Source organism: Plectropomus leopardus, chromosome 6 (assembly GCF_026936395.1).
Source record: "Plectropomus leopardus strain MGB_pleo_1.0 chromosome 6, ASM2693639v1, whole genome shotgun sequence".
Classification (NCBI taxonomy): Eukaryota; Metazoa; Chordata; class Actinopteri; order Perciformes; family Serranidae; genus Plectropomus; species Plectropomus leopardus.
In genome coordinates, this window is record NC_142181.1 from 32232533 (window position 1) to 32251860 (window position 19328).

A 19328-nucleotide genomic window follows, 5' to 3' on the forward strand; every position below is an offset into this window, starting at 1 on the left:
GACCTAAAAAGCCAAGTTTCCAAGGTCAAATTCAAATTTAACCTCCAAACAGCCAGTCATGGAAGAAATACTTATTTACAAGTCCTGCATTCAGAATCTTACTTACGGAAAAGGGCAAAAATATCAGCATCAAAATATAGTTAAGTATCAAAAGAAGAAGTGCTCATTACGTAGAATGGCTTATTTCCGGAAAAATATATATTATATGGTATATGGTACTATAGTTACTGATTCATTAATATGTTTATAACTTAAATGTTGCAGCTGGTAAAAGTGTAACTCATTTTTAAAGAATACTTATATTTGCAGATAAACTCCTGCACGCTGTCTAATTTGCAAAAGAAGTAAATGTATTGCACCATTCTGGTAACTAAAGCTTCAGGCATGAAAGAATACTTTACCTTCAAAATCAGAAACTATTTACATATAGAAAGGCTAATTTTCCACATGATTTAAGCAACTTCATACATATATATTTTTTAGGGTATAACACAAGATTAGACTGAAACTAATGTACTGATAGCTTTATGATGTCATCAGACATTACCCCAATGTTGAACTGAAGTTGATGCCAATGAAGAGGTACTGTCTACACCATCGTGTAAATATAGGCTTGCTGAGTGGTCAAGATATCTTCCAGTGTGAAGTCATGTCCATGTAAATACTGTAGACGTTTCTTGTTTGTGTCAGATTGCCCTTTCATGTGTGTGGCGTTCCCCTCCACTGAGGCACATCAGATGAGTTAACCTTACAGAGCGAGAGGTCATCGCCCTGTCCATCTCCGACCAACCTCCCTCTCAGTGGATAAAGATTTATTGACAGAGTGAAGCAGGAAATCCATCGACCTGTTAATAGAGGTTGAGACCTCCAGAAGAAGAATAGAGGAATTTAACTCTCTACTTGTGTCTCAAATCAAAGGCTGGTTTCCTCCGTCAGAGTGCATGACGTGTGGCTCTCGTTTTTGTACATTTATTGGACACAGCTGTAGTTTTCAGTGTATCCCTCAGTATCTCAATTTTTACTCTCCCCTGATCAGTTGTTTAACCCTTTTGGCCCACTTCAATATTACACACACTCGTATTGCTCCGTACACAAAATGTGCTTCTTAAAATCAAGATTTAAAAAATATTATGCTTTACTATGATTTCTACTTTAATGGAGTTTATTTATTTTTTTAACATCAGTCCTAATCATAAATATCAAATATTCATTAATTTTCAGAATTTTAACCCTTTAAATGCCAGGTTTTTTGTCATGATGATGATGTTTTTAGATGAAAAAAATAAATAATACAAAAAAATCAATTACTGTCAATATACTACATTCAACAACTAGCTAAAAGGGGGCATATCGCTGTCTACTGCGGAGTCTGACATACTCCCGTCAATAAACTGATTCTTCCCTGGTGCTTGTATACTGTATACCAATTAAATGGCTGAATAGAGCTATAACTGTAGCTCAACTTAACAGGCAAATGTACTGAGTAAAGGAATTCTAACTGGGAGTTCACGCTTGGCATGTGGGAAGTTTCAGCTGGTTGCAATCTGAAATCCTCACTGCTAGATGCCACTAAATCCTAAAAACTGCTCCTATAAATAAAAATAAATGAATAACTTTTTTTGCATCATACTTGAATGTGTGTTGTTCAGAATTGACCATTTTTATTTTGCAGAAGTAATCGAAAATCCATATAACCTCCAACACTTTGTAGCAGACTGGTTAGAAAAGGCTTTAAAAGTGTTTGTGGCTCATTTTGGGACACTGAAACTGGGATGAAATTCCTTAAGGTTTGCAGGCTCATAAAAGCTGATTTCCCCAACAAGCTGTGAACAATTTTTATGAGTAATCTTTGTCATAATCTGTAGCGGATGACTCAGCCTCACCATTACTTTGAATTTAATAAATATCGATACACCTGCCTCCTGCTGTTTGTCTTCATCAGCCCGTTTCTCCCTCTGCTCTCCATCTGTTATTACAAAACTCGCTGGCAGAAAAATACTGCATTTATCTGCTCATTATTCGTGGCCCATCTGCGGGGATGATTGCTCACCTAATTAACTGACATTTATACAAATGAGGCCTGATCACTGACCCATATATCTCTCTCTCACACACTTTCTTTAACAGTCCCTACCTTTAGTTTCCTCTCTGTGTGTTTTCTTGCCATCTGTATGTCTCCCTCTCTCCTTCCCGTCCTCTCTGTCTCTCTCTGTCTCTCTCTGTCTCTGAATGTATGTGGGATGTGCTCCATGCTGGATGTTAGGTGGTTGCCTCTGTGTTCGCTCCTCTCATCTGTTCATCTCTCTCTCCGCAGCCTGCTGCCGCTGAGTAGGAGCTCTATGTGGATCAAGAGTTGAAGAAGGAGTCGACCCGAGACTGGTGGTGAGTTTCTCTCCTTACTTTTTTTCCTGGCCACATTTCCTTCTCTGGGGATGGCAGTAATTGGGCCAGACACTGGAGAGAAGACAAGGAAGAAGAGGTGTAGTGTCAGAAGTCTGTAAGTGGAGATTGTGTAGTGTTTAGCACTTTGCTGGATCACTTCCTCCTCAATTTACAGAGCTCACTGGTTGTGAAATGTACCATATGCAAACCAGTGGTGGAATGTAACTGAGTACAGTTTACATACTTTAGTATTTCCATTTTTTGATGCTATATTGTTTTACTGCACCACATCTCAGTGGCAAATGTACTTTTTACTGTGCTACATTTATATGTGAGCTTTAGTTTCTTTACAAAATCAGATGAATAATTCAGTAATCCAGTGGCATACAGTAGTAACAAAGAGCCCCAGTGCATGCATCATCGTATTGCCTCACCACATGATCAAACTCCTCTCCTTTTTGTCCTTTCTGTAAAAAGTTGTCTCAAGGTCTTTTGTGGCTTGCCAACTATTTTTTTTGCCATCGAACACAGTCCCAGAAAGTTTACTCTTACATATGCAGTTTTTCAGACAGGAAGGTGAAAAGGGAGAACACTCTCAATCATAGTTTTATGGACTAATTGTAAAATCTGCTGACTGACACCCCCCCCACCCCCCAAAAAAGGAACACAAAGGTGTCAATCATGAGCACAGTATCAAATAACTGATTCAGATTAAACTTATCAAACACTTACATAAAAAAAATCAGCATGATGAGAACAACCTTAAATGACAGAAACAATTTCTGGGTGTTTGAAGTGTACTTTGTATTTTTAGTTTGGCTCATGTACCATCGTAACCTGTACTGCAGCCAGCCACCAGGGGGCGATCGAAATGTTTTGGCTTCACTTTCGGGAGCAGTCATGTCGTCCATCTGTATATACAGTCTATGGCTGAACAAACTTGCAGGCGGCAAATTATATGTTTAATGTATGTTTCTCCACATAATGGCGACGAATGATCCTGCTCAGTGAGACATTCAGTTTCCACACGATACTCTGGAGAAAACAGTGACAGAGAACAATGTGAACTGTCCCTGAATCAGCTTTCTGATTAATAGATTTGATACATTTTCTGACAGGATTTTGTCTCACAGTCAGATGAGAAAACACTGCACACACACACACACACACACACACACACACACTGTACACTATTATTGAGTGTACAGTGTGTGTATATATATAATATATATATATGTTCACAACAAACATGAAGTACACTTAAATTTCAATTTATTCATTTAAAATATGGGACAGGGCAATGAACATTTACATGTAAATATGCAAGATTATAGCCAGAGGCTAATTAACATCTGAAGTCCCATGGCAGAATGATGTATGAGATACAAATAATGCTGTACAGAATGTCATTTTTTACATCCAATCGCTTCTGTTGAGGGAAATTAAAAAATCCTCATTCACTATTCTCAGTTCGATATAATTTTTTCTAGCAACTTAAGTTATTGACTGCAATAGTGATAGATCCAAAATAAAAATGTTGTCATTGTGGTTCTGTAATTATGCAATTTATTTTGCTGTTACTGATTGATTGCCCTGTCAATACAGCCACGAGCCTCGCTTTGTGTGCAGCAAATTCGCAAGCAAACAGTTTTTTTACCATAATGGTAATAATTTTGCAGTGATTTTCTATCTTTTTCAGTACATTTTGACTTTCTCTTGCGCCATTAAAAATGTTTGGAGCCCATAAGTCAGAAACAATCCTATGCAGCTACCACAGGAATCTAATTCTATGAATAGTACAATATTGGCCTTGGTGGTATGTAATTTTTCATACCTTCATACTTTCCTGATATTTCACCAGGCTATACGGTATATGACAGTATAAGTGTACTGTGCTAACATCCCACCCAGATGGTGAGTGTGCTACTTGTGCTAGTGTGTGTACGTGTGCTACTCAGCTTTTCAGACTAATATATGCACAATAAAAAAGCACAAAATCTTAAGAATAGTATTATTCTTACATCTATTTCCTTTATTAAACAGAGAAATAACTCTTAACTTTCTCTCAGTCATGAAGACTGACGAGGCTCAATTGCCCTATTAACTCATCATTAAACACACTTCATTCAAACTCGACAGAAACAAAATACCTCCCCTCGACAATAACCAGCTCTTGGTTGAAATAAATCCTTAATTCACTTCAAGTTTGATGTAAAAAAAAAAGAAAAAGCGGTCATTCCCTACAGACTCTCTCTGCCTGCTGGCCACCAGCTGTTTACAGACCTGTAACTTCTCCCTCCACCACTAGGTGTCGCTGTGTCTTTCATCTTAGCTGCCTGTTCCACCAGGAGAGACCAGAGACTGAGCTCTAGTGGTGCATGCTGTGCACTACATAAAATGCGTTTAACAGAAAGAGGAGCACCTGTATTTATGACTGTATTGAAAAACAAACCTTCAGGATTTCTGAATACCCTGGTTTATAGTAATACTGTGATATCACATATGCAAAGTACAATACAAATAACTTTAGTGTAGCCTAATCTTTATCTGAAACTTTGCAGCATTCGAATGTTAATTTGTCAATGTCGATAATGTCCATGTTACAAATGAAGCTTTGAACTACTGGGCACAGCCCGAGATACAGTATGGATGTAATTGTACAAACAGAGAAAACACATGCAGAGCCACACATGCATGTTGACCACTGACCAAGACGTTCAGGACTTGAAGGGCAAGAGCGATGCATTCTGGGTAAGAGTAATGGTTCATTAGTTATATCCTACGGCAACCCAGCCAAGTGGTGATGAATGAGTGCTGTTGGGGGGGTCATTACTGTACGTGCACGAGTGTGTGTCTTTGTATTAGTTTGCACTAGTTATGAATTTATAATCTCTTTGTGTGTGTGTGTGTGTGCGTGTGTGTGTTTGGGGACGTTAATTTATGAATGTGTGTTTTTCTTTTTCTCATTTTTCTATGTGTAGGCATGTGGTGTTCGTGCATAATTGCCTGTCTGTGTGGTAATTAATGTACATGCTCAGTGAGTGTGAGTGCGTGTGTGTATGTGTGTGTGTGTGTGTGTGTGTGTGTGTGCACAGGCGCAGGCGTGTGTGTGTGTGTGTGTGCATCTATTCTGGGTCTCTGTTAATCCAGCTCTCGTCACCCTTAGCTGGCTGATGGAGCTCTGAGCTCATGTCAAGTTGTCAGAGGAATTCAGAGGAAAACTGCAACAGGACTCAATTATTGTCTACTCATGGACGACTACCTACACACAGGCACACACACACACACACTCACTCACAGAGACGTCCCATACGTCCTCCAGCTCGGCTCTGACACTCCTATTATTTCTCACTTCTCTCAGTCTCTCTCTCCTCTTACAGTATGCGCTCTCCCTCCTCTCCCCCTAACGCCTCCAGTCATCTCCACTCCACCTTCCTCTACGATAATTTGTTCATTCGTTCCTCCATTCCTTCCATCTTTTCTTCAATTTACTCTCTCCTCTTGCTGGCTTTCGTTCTCTCAAATCCGTCCTGTTGGTTTGTCACCATAGCTTCGCTGACTTCCTGTCAGAGCTGCAGTTTAATGGGATGCATGTGGTGCTGAATGTATCTATGTGCGTTTGTGTGTGTGTGTGTGTGTGTGTGTGTGTGTGTGTGTGTGTGTGTACATCAGCACAGAGGTAAATGGCCTTGTTTTAACCAACCAGACCTCACCAGAATGATTTGTGTGTATGTGTTTGTGTGCGCTTACACGCTCTGGTGTGTGTCGACTGAACTATTCTCATCAGCCAGATGTGACATTGATAGATGCTTTTATGGATGCAGTTCGGCAAAGTGTGGCACCACGGAATTAACTAACAGGGTGTAGAGAGAGTGTGTGTGTGTGTGTGTGTGTGTGTGTGTGTGTGTGTGTGTGTGTGTGTGTGTGTTTGTAAAATAGAGGGGGCTGATGAGTCTCAGAGGTGTGTTTCCAGTAATAGAAAGCACATAAAAAGGACATATTACCATTTTCTATAAAATTACCATTTAGAGGGAGTTAAAATGTGAAAACTCTGGGGGCGAGGCTGCAGTCTCACCGCTGACACTCAACACTTGTTTGGTAAATATTTTCAGTTTTGTTTTTTTTTCCAAATGTAATTTTCATTGAAGCATTTTCAAAAATATGACAGTAGCTTAATTGTCATATATAAATCAGTAGAAAGTACATGATCAACTTGCCCACACCGGCTTATACAGACATAACAAACCGAAAATAAATATCTTTATTTGAAGTAAATCAGTAAGTAGAGTAAATTTAAATTACTAAATTACTTTCTAGAGGCCTTTTTTTTTTTTGCTTATTTGGTGTGATTTCAGGGTTTTCCTCTCTATGGATTCACTGTTTGATTTGAGCCCATTTTGTTCCAACTCCCAAGGGCTGTACCACAAAGCAAAATTAGTGTCTGATTAGTGGTGAGGTATGTTGAGCCGGGGCATCCATCTTACTAAGGTGGCTCTCTTTGAACCTGGCTAGATCTCCCTGGTAACTTATGCAGGAAATTTAACTGGTTAGGAACATTTTTTGTTTTGTGTTTCAGCTTGAAATCAGCTGAAAAGTGTCTTTCTCAGCTTCTTTGAGTAGCATCACTCTGTAATTAGAGTCAGTATATGAGTTATATTGATTCTTACATGAGTGAAAACATTATAAATACTTGTTGTCCATTTTGTTGAGCAGTAACGTTGCATTAATGCAACCAAACAAAGCTGTGCAATTTAAGTAGCACACACTGTATGCATCTTTGCATCGCATTTTGTATGTTTGTGCACTACACAGGAACCCACAGTTTATCACTGATGCTGAAAATCTGAACAAGAATATTGTTTTTATTGTATTCACACTGTTGTTTTTGCTCTCACTGAAAGTGTGTATGGTGTTCTCTGGTCCATTTGACTTGCTGAAAAAGAATTGTCTATAAAATCACAGGCAGTGTCAACATTAGTAGTTAACTATATTTTTCATTAAAGTGACATTTATGCCCACTAAATCTTACCAAAGTGTTACAATTTTGGATTATGTTTATATGCTCGGTTTGGATTTTTTTTTTTTTTTTCAGATTTACTTTGTGTAGTTTATTAAACAGTGCATCAATTTTACAACTGATATTTTTTTCTGATCGCAGTTTTTTTTTTTTATTAGTGACGTAATGTGACAAAAAGGAGTGACATATATAGAAAAGGTAAAAGGGACAAATGCTATAGACTCACCTACATACATACAACATACATACAGGAAAGAACATGTAGCAGTTATGATTAGTATGTGTTTCAGCAGGTGTCTAGGAGTAGAGATTATATATTTGGTCATATTTGGTGGCTGATCAATTTGTCTAGTGGTATTTATCACGGTAAAACTGACTTCACTTTGATTTGTTCAAAAACTAAAATGATTAACATGCCTCCTTCATTACAACTCAGTGTCAGACCTAAATATAGTTATTGATTATCATCTTTAAATCACATATAAAGTTCAAGTCACATTAGAAATAATGGAATAATGAAAGATATTGGATTTATTAACTTGTGCATTCACACAATTAGTAATTTTCTTTCAGCCTTCCTCTCTCGCCTTAATTGAAGCAAAAGTGTAGCTTTTTACAGTAATACTTTCTAATATTTTGTCACTGATCCTGTGTTCAAGTTTCACTCTGGTTTTAATGGTTGAAAATGAGACTAGATATGAGCAGACCCATTGGTTTAGTCTGCCATCCTCATGTATCTTTCCAGTAAAGTGTAAAATACAAAGAGAGGTATCTGCTATCTACTTGGGCAGACTGGCATATTTCATTTCTCCTCTCACTGTCGGCTCCACTGCTGCAGGACACACGGAGATGATGGATGGATGTAAGCAGAGAACGTCCTGCTGCTGCGGTGGGAATTGGAAAAATGCCTTGTCTCTTTTTCCCTTTTTATCTGGTATAATCTTTACTTTTAGGCTTTTTTATTGTTGAGATAAGAAATGGAAAAGAACAGGAGTTCAGGGTTCACTGCTGTGTGAAAGAGCACACGCAGCACAGCTTATAGTGAGAGAGATGGATGGTGGTGAAGTAAGTGTTTGGCAAGACAGATGCATTTGTCCTGTTACATTACCATCTGTGCTGAACGAGCTTCAGGAGAGGAGAGAGGACACAGAGAGGAGAACATAATTAAAGACGTGAGAGGAGAACGAAACCACATGAAAAAAAGAGAAAAGATACAAAATAACAGAAGAATATCTGTTATTTTATACGTTTTTTCCTGGTTCAAGATAAGGAGGAGCCATCCTGAATTTATGTGTACACACGTGCTTAAACTCTTTCAAGCACACGCTTTTATTTTACAAGCAACATAGTTTAGGAGTTCTTATAATTCTATGTGTGTGAAGTGATTTATGTGACACTACTATGTGTAAAAGTGAAGTTATTGAATGTTTTTCCCTCCAGAATTCCCCCTATGAATGCAAAAGCACATTTTTCCAAATTAAGAGTTGTAATCTAACCTAAACCAGTCCATTGATGTGTAGAGTGTTTTTGGTAACACCACACTGTGTTACACTGCCTGTTCAAGGTGGGAATATCACGCCATTATGCCACCTCGCTGTTCTGTATAAAACATCCGTTGCGGAAAGCGGGAACAGAGTGTTCTTGCCTCTGAGGTAGGAACGGAGGTAGTAATGGCCCCAAAGCAAGGTTTGTGTGAAACGTAAGGCCACAAAATGCGTGAACATGGGCAGCATGAGTGTGATGCGACCCACCACGGAAGATTTAAAAAGCAGCTGTTAGCATAGTGACTAATTCAAAGATGAAAAAAGCAGCTGTAAATGTCTGCAAACTGGGAAAACAATGAGATTCAGGTGCTCCTTACCTGTAGAGCAGAGGACGAGATCAGCCACCAACAGAGATGGTAAATTATTGTGATTGACGTGTTATTCCTTTATTATTGTTTCGAAAGTGCTGCCACATTTGTTTCATTCGTTAAACATCCCGCCCGTCATGCGTCCTTTAAGTGCAGGATGCCGTGATGCAGTGTATATTCACACACTGGAGCGGAATGATGCTGCTATTATTTGGCTCTGTGTGAAAATTCAGGGGCGGTTTAAAGGGGGGACTTCGTTGCGGCCCTATAGCGCAATCTCTGTTTAATAATAGCTTTTGTTAGTAGCTAGCTAATAGTAGCTTTTCCTCCTCCTCCTGCCAACCAACCACTGGCATTTTTTGTGCACTGTGCCTGTTATGATACAGAACCACCACATCGCTGTAATGCCCCAATTGCTATTACTAATGACTGAAATTCACAAAGAGCAACGCTTGCTAGAAAATAGTGTTTTCCATGAAGCTGGCAGAGTTTTGTGCAGAGCTGGAGGCGGAACAAGGCAGCTGTCTTATAATTCTCTCTGCAGGAAAAACTGGATATAATTTTTCTTTAAGCATGTTTAATTATTAACTCACAGTGCACACCTATCAAACAATACGATTCACATATTTTTATTGGTAAAGTTACATTCCTGCATTGCTTTAACATACAAGGATGCATCTCGTGCATGCTGCAACACAAAGCAGGAAAATGAAAAAAAATACCTGAAATGATTCTGCGCAGAAATGAAACAAAAATGTTTCTCCATCCTTCAAAATCCCAGTGAAGGCGGTTCTGTGAAGTTTATAACGGCTTTAGTTGAGTTTGTCATTGGAAGGTGTTGAATAAAAACACTTCCTTCAGTTCTCTAGTTTATTTTTTTGTATTAGAGATCAGGAGCCGCAGCTCATTTAGAGTCTGTTAACACTTATTCCCTGCTGTCAGAGGGATCTGTTTCTGCTGGAAATTAAATGTGGAGTCTATCCAGTGCAACTTAAATTATTCATGTAGTTTTGCTTCTTGTTTGCCTGTAAAGGTGTGAAGACTCTAAACAAAATATCTGAGTGCTGATCAGAATACAGCATGAGATTCAACAGACTGCAAAACAGGAGGCAAGCAGGTGAAAACAGGTCTGTTATTTGGAACGCTTCGCTTTGATTAAAAGAAAAACAACTGAATAAAACTGCTATGCATCAGCAACATGGAAGAGAGGGTTTACTCCTTATAGTTCACACTCTTTGTCACAAATATTAAAGAGTTTATGAGGAAATTTATGTGCAGTCACTTTATACAGCCTGTTGAAACAAAGTCAAGGCATCACTGAAAAAAATCCATCCATTATCCTGTATTATAAAATAAATTAACACGTGTAGAAAAAGTGAGTGGTGACTGGTTGTTCTGTAGGCTATGATCAAACGTAGGTCAAAAATTGTGTCGGGTGGTCATAGAAGACAGGAGCCAATAGGATAAACAGGAATGAAGTCCAGGCACTCCAAAAATGTGAAAAACGTGAAAAACAAGAAAAGATTACGTTAAAAAGCCTTTATTATAGTGGCTAAATCATTAAAAAAAAGCCAACATGTTTTGACTACTGCCGGTCCTTGTCAGGGCTTTAAAGACATATGAAATATATGTATACCACCTTTATAACGAACAGAACATGAAATCAGATAACCCCCCACAAAAGCATAAATATGAGAAAAAATATGCCATTACAACGAGTAACTGCAATTACCCCATGGCTAGACACTTCAGCGATGTAGAAAACGACAACAACTCTTCATCTTCGGCTGAAGCTGAGGTGAATCCATGTGTACATTGAGGTCTCTTTGTAACGGGTGGTGTTCAGGAAACCAGAACAGTTGGTAATGACATTAACTGTTACAGCTAGAACACTCGCACTGTAGCATTGCCGTTGCATGAAAACGCCCAGCAGCCACATGCAATAAGGAACCAAGGTTGCTGAAGCAGTTCTCGTGGACAGGAACAGAGTCCAGTATGGACCAAAGTGCTTGAGAGTGTTGGATAAGTTGCAAAGAAAAATCTGGCTGGGTTATATATGCTGGCCATGAGTAATGAGGAACAGGTGAACTGATTCGCCTTGATGAGGTGAGCATGGCTAGTGCTAAGGAACAGGAAAACCGGGATGAATGGAAAAAGAGACAAGTGAGACAAGAATTCAAAAGCAGGAAGAACCAATGGCTACATTTACATGTACAAAATATTCTGGTCTTTGCCCTTAGTACAAAAAAGATAATATTCCTACCAAGCTGTTTACATCATAGGTGTGGTCCATTGCTGCTAAGTGACCATTTAGAGCAGGATTATACCCAGAATTCATCCGTCCAAACTGTCAGTTGCAGAAACTCAGTGGTGTTGGAGCAAATTTTTGCTGTTAATGGGAGCTAGCTTTGAGTGAAACAAGCTGACAGTGAATGAGGGAATCTTACATTTCTGAAGGCTAACTGAAAACATAAAATTTGATTTCTAAAGGGGACCTATAATGGTCATTTTCAGGTTCATACTTGTACTTTGGGTTTCCACTAGATCATTTTTACTTGCTTTAATTTTTAAAAAACACTTACGCTGGAAGACCTGTGTTCAGCCTCTGTTTGAGATGCTCCCTTTTAGCGGCTGTTTCTTTAAGCTCCTATTTGGAATAAGTACGTAATTTTAAAAACAAAGTTACAAACAATAGCGATACTAGGCCATGCCTAAAATAAAATCTAAAAGAAAAAAGACCAGACAGAAGACAGAAATTATCAGCACTGCAGCGATAGTTTTGACTCGCTGGAAGCCGATGAAGCTCCTTGGCTGGCTTCGCTGCTTCAGTGCATTTTGTGATGCGTCTGCCACCTGTCTGAATCTAATGTTCTTACGCAGGTGTGCTCGTAGGCACTAAACATAGCACAGGCCTATTTAAAATGCATTCGTACTCAGTGGTATCGACAGAATTTGGACAGTACTCTTAAAAGTAAGTCTGGTACTCAAACCTAGACGGCAATTAAAAAAAATACTGAAAAATTTAAGACAAGTATAACTAAAACATGCTGCAAATAAGAACAAAAAAACTTCTACAAAGTCAAAAGAATCCATGAAAAGCAAACACGCTGCAAATAAGGAAATTACATAAAGTCAAAAACACATAAACCACAAAAACAAATGCAACAGAAAAACGCTGTACATCAAGTCAACACAACAGAAGTTTTAAGTGGAATAGTTTGATTATCAACCCTAAAGAGGCCAGACAAGATGCTGTTTGTTTTTGAAGCCAGAAAAAATTGGAGTAAAGAGGCCATATAAAAAGATATATGTAATCTTATTCACATTTGGGCACAAGTCTTTTACAATATTACACAAGAAGCCTAGAGCCTAGAAGCCTTAAGAACAAATATTGGAGCCGTTGTAGCCTGTTTCCCCATGTCAGCCACCGGCTTATAAAGCTGCAAAATTACTCCCCAAAAATAGTCTATTGTCTCTAAAGTTATCTGAACTCCAAATGCACAACATACCTGGAGGTAGAAGAGAAGTTGAGGTGAGAGCTAAAGTCAGAGGCAGTGGAGGGAGTTAGTAGTGCAGTGTGAATAAAGCCACAAACAAAAAATTGACTTGTATGCACCTAAGACCCAACAACAGCAGACTCACGCACGGCTGTAATTCCCGGGCTGAGGATCTATTTAGCATCAGCCTCGGGGCTCAAACTGTCTTTGGAACACAATACAATAGAATAGAAAACTCTCAGAGCAAACACGCAGCCCAGGACTCAGTTTTCTTCGGTTGCTTCTTCTTCCTTTCACGCCCTGTTTAACCTCAATTTATGCTCTGATTTCACATCCACTTTTACATTGTACTTATTCAGCTGATGCTCTTACCCAGAGTGACTAATGGTACGTTGAACCCACCAGTGCTATTAGCTCCTGTTCCTGATAGTAGATGTATATGCTTATAGCTTCCTGGCAATGTTACTGTGACTCTGAAATGATGATGTAATTTAGTGTCTGAAAAATACAAAGTTTTTTTTTCTTTTGTAATCAAAGTTTTATTAACTTTTTTGACAGACAAACATAATGACACAACCAATCTGTTGCTGCAGCAGATCACTTTACAATGAAAATTAAGTAACAGACCAAACAGAAGAAAAACAAATCTGGGCAAAATGAGCTAAAAGTATAGTAAAGAATGGACAGATTAAACTGTGAAAATAAAAAAAAAATCTAAAATAAAGGGGCCCCATTGATGAGTATATGAGGTGGCATATTTTCCCTAATGGTTTTGACTGGCTCCTCAGATTGCAGAGAACAATCCGAAAGTGGCAATAAAGCCTGCCAGTGCAAGTCCAAGTCCAAAGATTGGTTTGGTGGTAGGAGAGACTGTCTCCTAATAAACACAGCTGAAGAGATTCTGGCAGTGGCTTATGCAACCGCTACCTGATACTGTACTTTATGAGAAAAGAGACAAAAGAAAATTCCCACATTGGATAAAGAAAAATACCAGTTTCACTTTTACACTTCCAACAACAATTGTCAACCACTAGTCCCATTTTTTGAAGTTTCATTAGTGTTTAAGAATACCTTTGGATGATTTTTTTAATGTGTAAATTTTCCTCCCCTCTGACATCTGCCACCATTTTGTTGTTCTTTGATCTGCTTCTGTATTTTAGTTCATGTCGTTCCCATATTGTCCTTAAATTTTCACAGTTTGCGTAGACATTGTTTGCCCAGCTGTTCTCATTCCCAAGTCATCAAATACTGCCAGTCAGTCAGTAATTTCTTTAACACTGACACCAAAAGCCACATTTCATGGGGGTATGATACACCAGGGGCCGCGTCAGTTTATAACACATCCAATGGAATCTATTGCGGCAGAAACCCTGCCTGAAGGGTGGTGGATGGGTCCAACAAACCCTGGACTTTCAACTAGGAGCTTGCTGTTCGCCTCCTGTATGAATGGTGAGCCAAATTATGATGTTTTTTTCTAAGCCTAACCATGCACTGTTGCACAAGGAAATAAACGTAAACACGAGTTATTTTACTGACATTGAAAGTTTATTCTGAAAAAGAATGTATGCCTCTAATAAGAAAAAACTGTACATTTCCTGTGAAAACGCAAGTGTATTTTAAAAGGGCACAGTGCACTTAAACACATAAATTAACACGCTATCCCAGAACATTAACAACAGACACAGACCTCGTGCATCATACGTAGACATGAATAGCACTGATCAAGTGGCAATATTTGACGAGTTGGGGTGAGAACATATTTATTTGCCATAATTTTTAGGCTTGGGCGGCATCACGGTATCATGGTACACCAGGGTATTTAGTATTCCTGACAGTATGACTTTCAATGTCAAATTACAGATGCTCATTATTAACCTTTATATGGAGAGGCTGTACTGAGGATGTTTTGCATGTAGTGCACATCAGAGTTCAGTCTGGTGCAACAAGCAGTTGAGCTGCTGAGTGGTGGGGATAACAATACAGTACAGGACTGACTCTAAACAGCGGGCCAGTGTTAAAACCACAACAGTAGAGAGAGCAGAGAGGCCGCAGGGAAAACAGCTTATTTTCACATCTAACTCTGAATTAATTTGACCAAACTGAAGTTTGTGATTGACGAGACAGTAGACTAATTAACTTTATGACTAACAAGACTTACAAGGGTGGTTTTGCTGAGTTTTATTTTCTTTCTGTCTTGTTCAGCACCTCACAACAATATCATTGTTGGTGAAGTTCCAGGAATGTATGAAAAACGTTACCCAAGCCTAATCATTTATTAAAAGACTGAAGCTCTTTTACTCCTTGACAAATTAAAGAATAATTGTTTTTTTCTCCTTTTCACTTCAGACGACCCACCAAACTCTTTATGCAGCTCCGTATTTGTAGATACCTCCAAAACTCCCTTTTGTGTGCTTAGACAAAATAATCTTTCAGCTCTTGAAAGGCCTGATTTAAAAAAAAAAAAAAAAAGATGTGAGAAATTTTTTATTTTGATGCAGTCTGACTGATGGTAGGAGCACAGTAATCCACAAAGAAACAGCGGCTAATAAATTCACACAGTACTCGAACCAAATAGAAGACGACCTTGGCAATACGATTTCCCTCTTGCATCACCTGTTTTTGGATAAAACGTTTTGAAGAGAAACACTTTGAGCATTTTAGGCTGATAAACCTTATCTCAAATTGACGGTGGATTTTTTTTTTTAGCACAGTTAATACAAATGCTTTCCAAATTACTCCACTTTATAATAAAACATTAAACAAACGAAACAGTAACAGAAAAAGAAGGAAAGCAGAGAAGAGCAGCACAAAAACAGCAGAGAGAATAAAGACAAAAGGATATGAATAAGATACAAAAAGATATTTAATATAGTTTATTGTTTTATTGAGATAATAATAAACTAAATCAATTGAAACATATTGAAATGGAGTTGTTAAAATGAGGTGGAGTGATTTGGACAAACATCTCAGACATCTCAGACATTTCTTTATTCAGAGTTTTGGTCACGTACTCACACTCGTAGAGCAGTTTTTGGACTATGGAAAGATTTTGTGATCGGGCGGTTGAATTTAACATGCCATTCTCATGTCCCCTCGTGTGTCATGTGTCTCCCCCCACTTCGTGGACTGACACTGATTGTCTCCTCAAAGAGAACGAGGCTCAGCAGGCATAAAGAAAATGATTGTTGAGAGCCCAATTTGCTCCCTGATTTAGCCTCTATGTAGCCTAATGAGAGTTTGTGTGTGTGTGTGTGTGTGTGTGTGTGTGTGTGTGTGTGTGTGTGTGTGTGTGTGTGTGTGTGAGAGAGAGAGAGAGAGAGAGAGAGAGAGAGAGAGGCAGAGATTAGAGAAAAGAGTGTGTTTGTAAGCCATGCTTTGTTATTTGTTTAGTCCCAGTGGACACTGGGAGCCCCTCAGTCTGATGACAGGGAGATCAACATAATGGATACCAGCAGTGGAAGAAGAACTCAGATATTTGCACATAGCTGTTTATAGCTGTTAATCAAAACAAGTTCAAGTTTATTTGTCATATAAATGAAAAAGTACTTTCTGCATTGAGTTTAATTAAATGCCTTTTGCACTGGTTAGCCGCATATAATTAAAACAAGAGCAGCTTATAATAAAAACAATAGCAGCACATAATAAAACATAAATAATCCACAGCATCTACAGTCATTAGTGCTTGTGTTCAGTAGTCTGAACATGTGGGTAGTATGTGTAGATGAACTGTGGTAAACTTCCCTCCATCTAACCAGTGCCGAGTTACCCCTCCTCCCCCTGCAACAAAGCACATCCAGCAAAGTTTCGCTGGCTCTCGGGCTGTTGCTCAAACTACAGGCTGTACTTCTGCATTTTGTTATTGCCTGCCATCCATGCCAACACAAAGAGTGCAGAAGCAGATCAAGACACAGACCCCCCAGTGGTAAAACTAGGCAGTGCTGATCAAATTTTTAAAGATTATATTACTGCACTGCATTTTCTCTCCTAAAACATCTTCTGGGACATATTTTAGTACCATTTAGCTGTAAGAGAGTTTAGGTGCCATACTGCTTCCTGCACAGTGAAAACGGAGGCCAAAAAAAAAGGAACTTAAATAGTAAAACTAAGCAGTGCTAATCAACTATAAACTAAGATCCTGTTACCGAGTTGCCAATTTCTCATTTATAATGTTTTCAAAAATAGGTTTACTGTTGAACCGGAATATGAGATCACCCACCGCCATTGTTTCACATGGACCAGTCTACATTACGACGGGAACATTTATCTGTCTGGTGCAGTGCATTGCATTCTGGGAGTTGTAGGTTTTCTACCTCTTAAGCAAAAGTGTTTTCTTTGATAATGTAGCACAAATTTTATAGGTGTTTGAATCTTTCTACTGCAGACATCCTAGTGATTTTTTCATAAAAACTTGTGTCCTTTCATTACATTAACTTGCGTCGTCCCTGCAAGATGCCAGACACGAGACAAATCTTCCAATCCAACTCATGCTGCCTCTGATGGCAGAGTTATTATCATAACTGCAGTCAGAAACATCATCACTATAGTAAGTAATAGCGGCAATGGCAAGGGCAGAAATGTACGTTTGCATAGAGAAATTTAATCATGGAATAAATGGATGTTAATGTGGACAAACTACAGCAACGTATCCTCAAAGAGTGGTTTGTTTGATATCACACAATTTAGCGTCCTACGAATGACATTGTTACATCCTCAACGTAAAGTTACAAAATAAACGTAATGTTAAGGTTTAGGTAATAAAAGTTACTGGTTAGTTTTAGGAAAAGACATCAGAAACATCAAGTGTTTTGTGATCCCAGCCTTCCAAAATACTTTCGTTATGCGCTGATTACTGGCACATGATTACATGGGATTTGTACAAATTTGGGTCATTACTTTTTATAGGACGTTGACGAACGGTTTATAAGAACAGCCAACGAAAACAGAGGTAAATACAGATGCAGTGATTAAGTGTGTACATCATAAAACATGCACAGTACATGTGTCATCTGTACATGAGATCTAGGAGAAAAAAAATCTAGGAGAAAATCAGAGAGGAGTTCAAGGTGCAGTGGGTCTTCACCAATGAATCAAATTACAAACTCAATTTAATTAAAATGTAAAATTAAATATTATAACATCACCCTTCAGTGACTTTTAATTAAACAGCCAGACCTAAAATGTCATTTGAATTTCAGCACAACCACATTTACCTAAAATAAATATACATAGATTGCTGTTTTTAATCAAACTGCCTCATTTGTATAAATCAATAGAGCCCCTCGGCCTTTTCAACCACAAGTGTTAACGTCTCTCCTCTCCAGAGAGCCAGGCAATTAACAATTAATGCAGTGAAACGGTGAGGCCCATCAAAACTAATGTCTCACATGCTGTTTGTGATGAGTAGAAGTGCACTACTCTCTTTGCCTTTTTTGTAGTGCAGGAAAAATAATTAAACTGAAGATCCAGTCCCCATGAAGAGTCAATGCCCGAACACACTTATCACCTCTGTATAATTTATTTGTTTACATTCTTAATTCTAGGATTTGGTTCCTCGCTCCTCTTTAGTTGTGTCCCAATTCGGGGTCTACATCCTTCAGAGGCTGCATTCGAAGGCTAATTACGTCACAGCGCTGCGCGAAGGCTGTCCCATTTGGTCACAATTCGAAGGCCCCTTCTTATGCAGCCCACAAATGCGGCCTTCTTTTCCCTCTTTTTTGGGGACACATCGTTACTATCCTTCACAGCCTTCCATTTCCCAAGATTCCTTGCGCGCCCGCAATCTTCAAAAATAATTGTCATAATGGCGGCACAGAGCGGAGATCGAAGCATTGATTTAACTTAATGTGGGTTTTTACTCATTTGAAAATCAAACACCAGATATGTTAAACTTAGAGGGACATTAAAATCTCATAATTTCCTTCATAATACGTGACGTTAGTAATGCTAACACGCAGCCACCTAGCATATTAGCTATATGAATGTAGAGCCAGCTCGGCGCTGTAGCAAGCCCCCAGGAAGTGCACCACCCTCTGAAGCAAAATTTACATAGTGGCCGAAAGTGGAACTACAGCGTCACGTGATGCACACTGGCCCAGAAAGACTTTTCCCCATTTGTTAACACTGGGACAGAGACCTCCTTAAATCACTGGATAATTTTTTTTGAGACATGTTGACTTTTCAGAACGCATTTTTTATAGCCATTATTAAAAACATTAAGTCCTTAAGATGTAAAATGCACTATTTTCCGAATCAAGATTTTGAATTCGGTCTTTCTCCAGACATAAAATGAATGTGCATCAAACCCACGGGACTTTACCGCGTGAACACGCATGTAACTCTAAGAGTTTCTGACACAGCACAGGCTTCGTACCGGCCGTAGTAATGGATATTTTTGCTGTAATTCATCATTTTTTAATCACAATTCATCATTTTTACCATTTTACAACACATCCATATGCTGTTGGCTGTAAAGCCTGTAATATGGACGTCTTACCGCGTCTGTATCAGAGACCGTATATACAGTCTGCGGTCTGTATCCAAACTACCGGTTATCAGTGAGCAGGGTGGAGCACTAGTGACA

The 19328-nt window shown here is 38.8% G+C and overlaps 1 protein-coding gene and 1 pseudogene across 5 annotated transcripts in view; one reads left to right on the forward strand and one right to left on the reverse strand.

Annotated features, from left to right (window-relative positions):
• Positions 1–19328, forward strand: part of slc8a2b (solute carrier family 8 member 2b) — a 264636-nt gene that overhangs the window by 166898 nt on the left and 78410 nt on the right. For all 5 annotated transcript variants that reach the window (XM_088079255.1, XM_088079257.1, XM_088079256.1 and 2 more), the window contains one exon: positions 2315–2382. The gene's annotated coding sequence lies outside the window, so the exon portion shown is untranslated. The remainder of the gene's footprint in view (positions 1–2314; positions 2383–19328) is intronic.
• LOC148189438 (uncharacterized) overlaps positions 1–19328 on the reverse strand; it is a 31230-nt pseudogene that overhangs the window by 8238 nt on the left and 3664 nt on the right.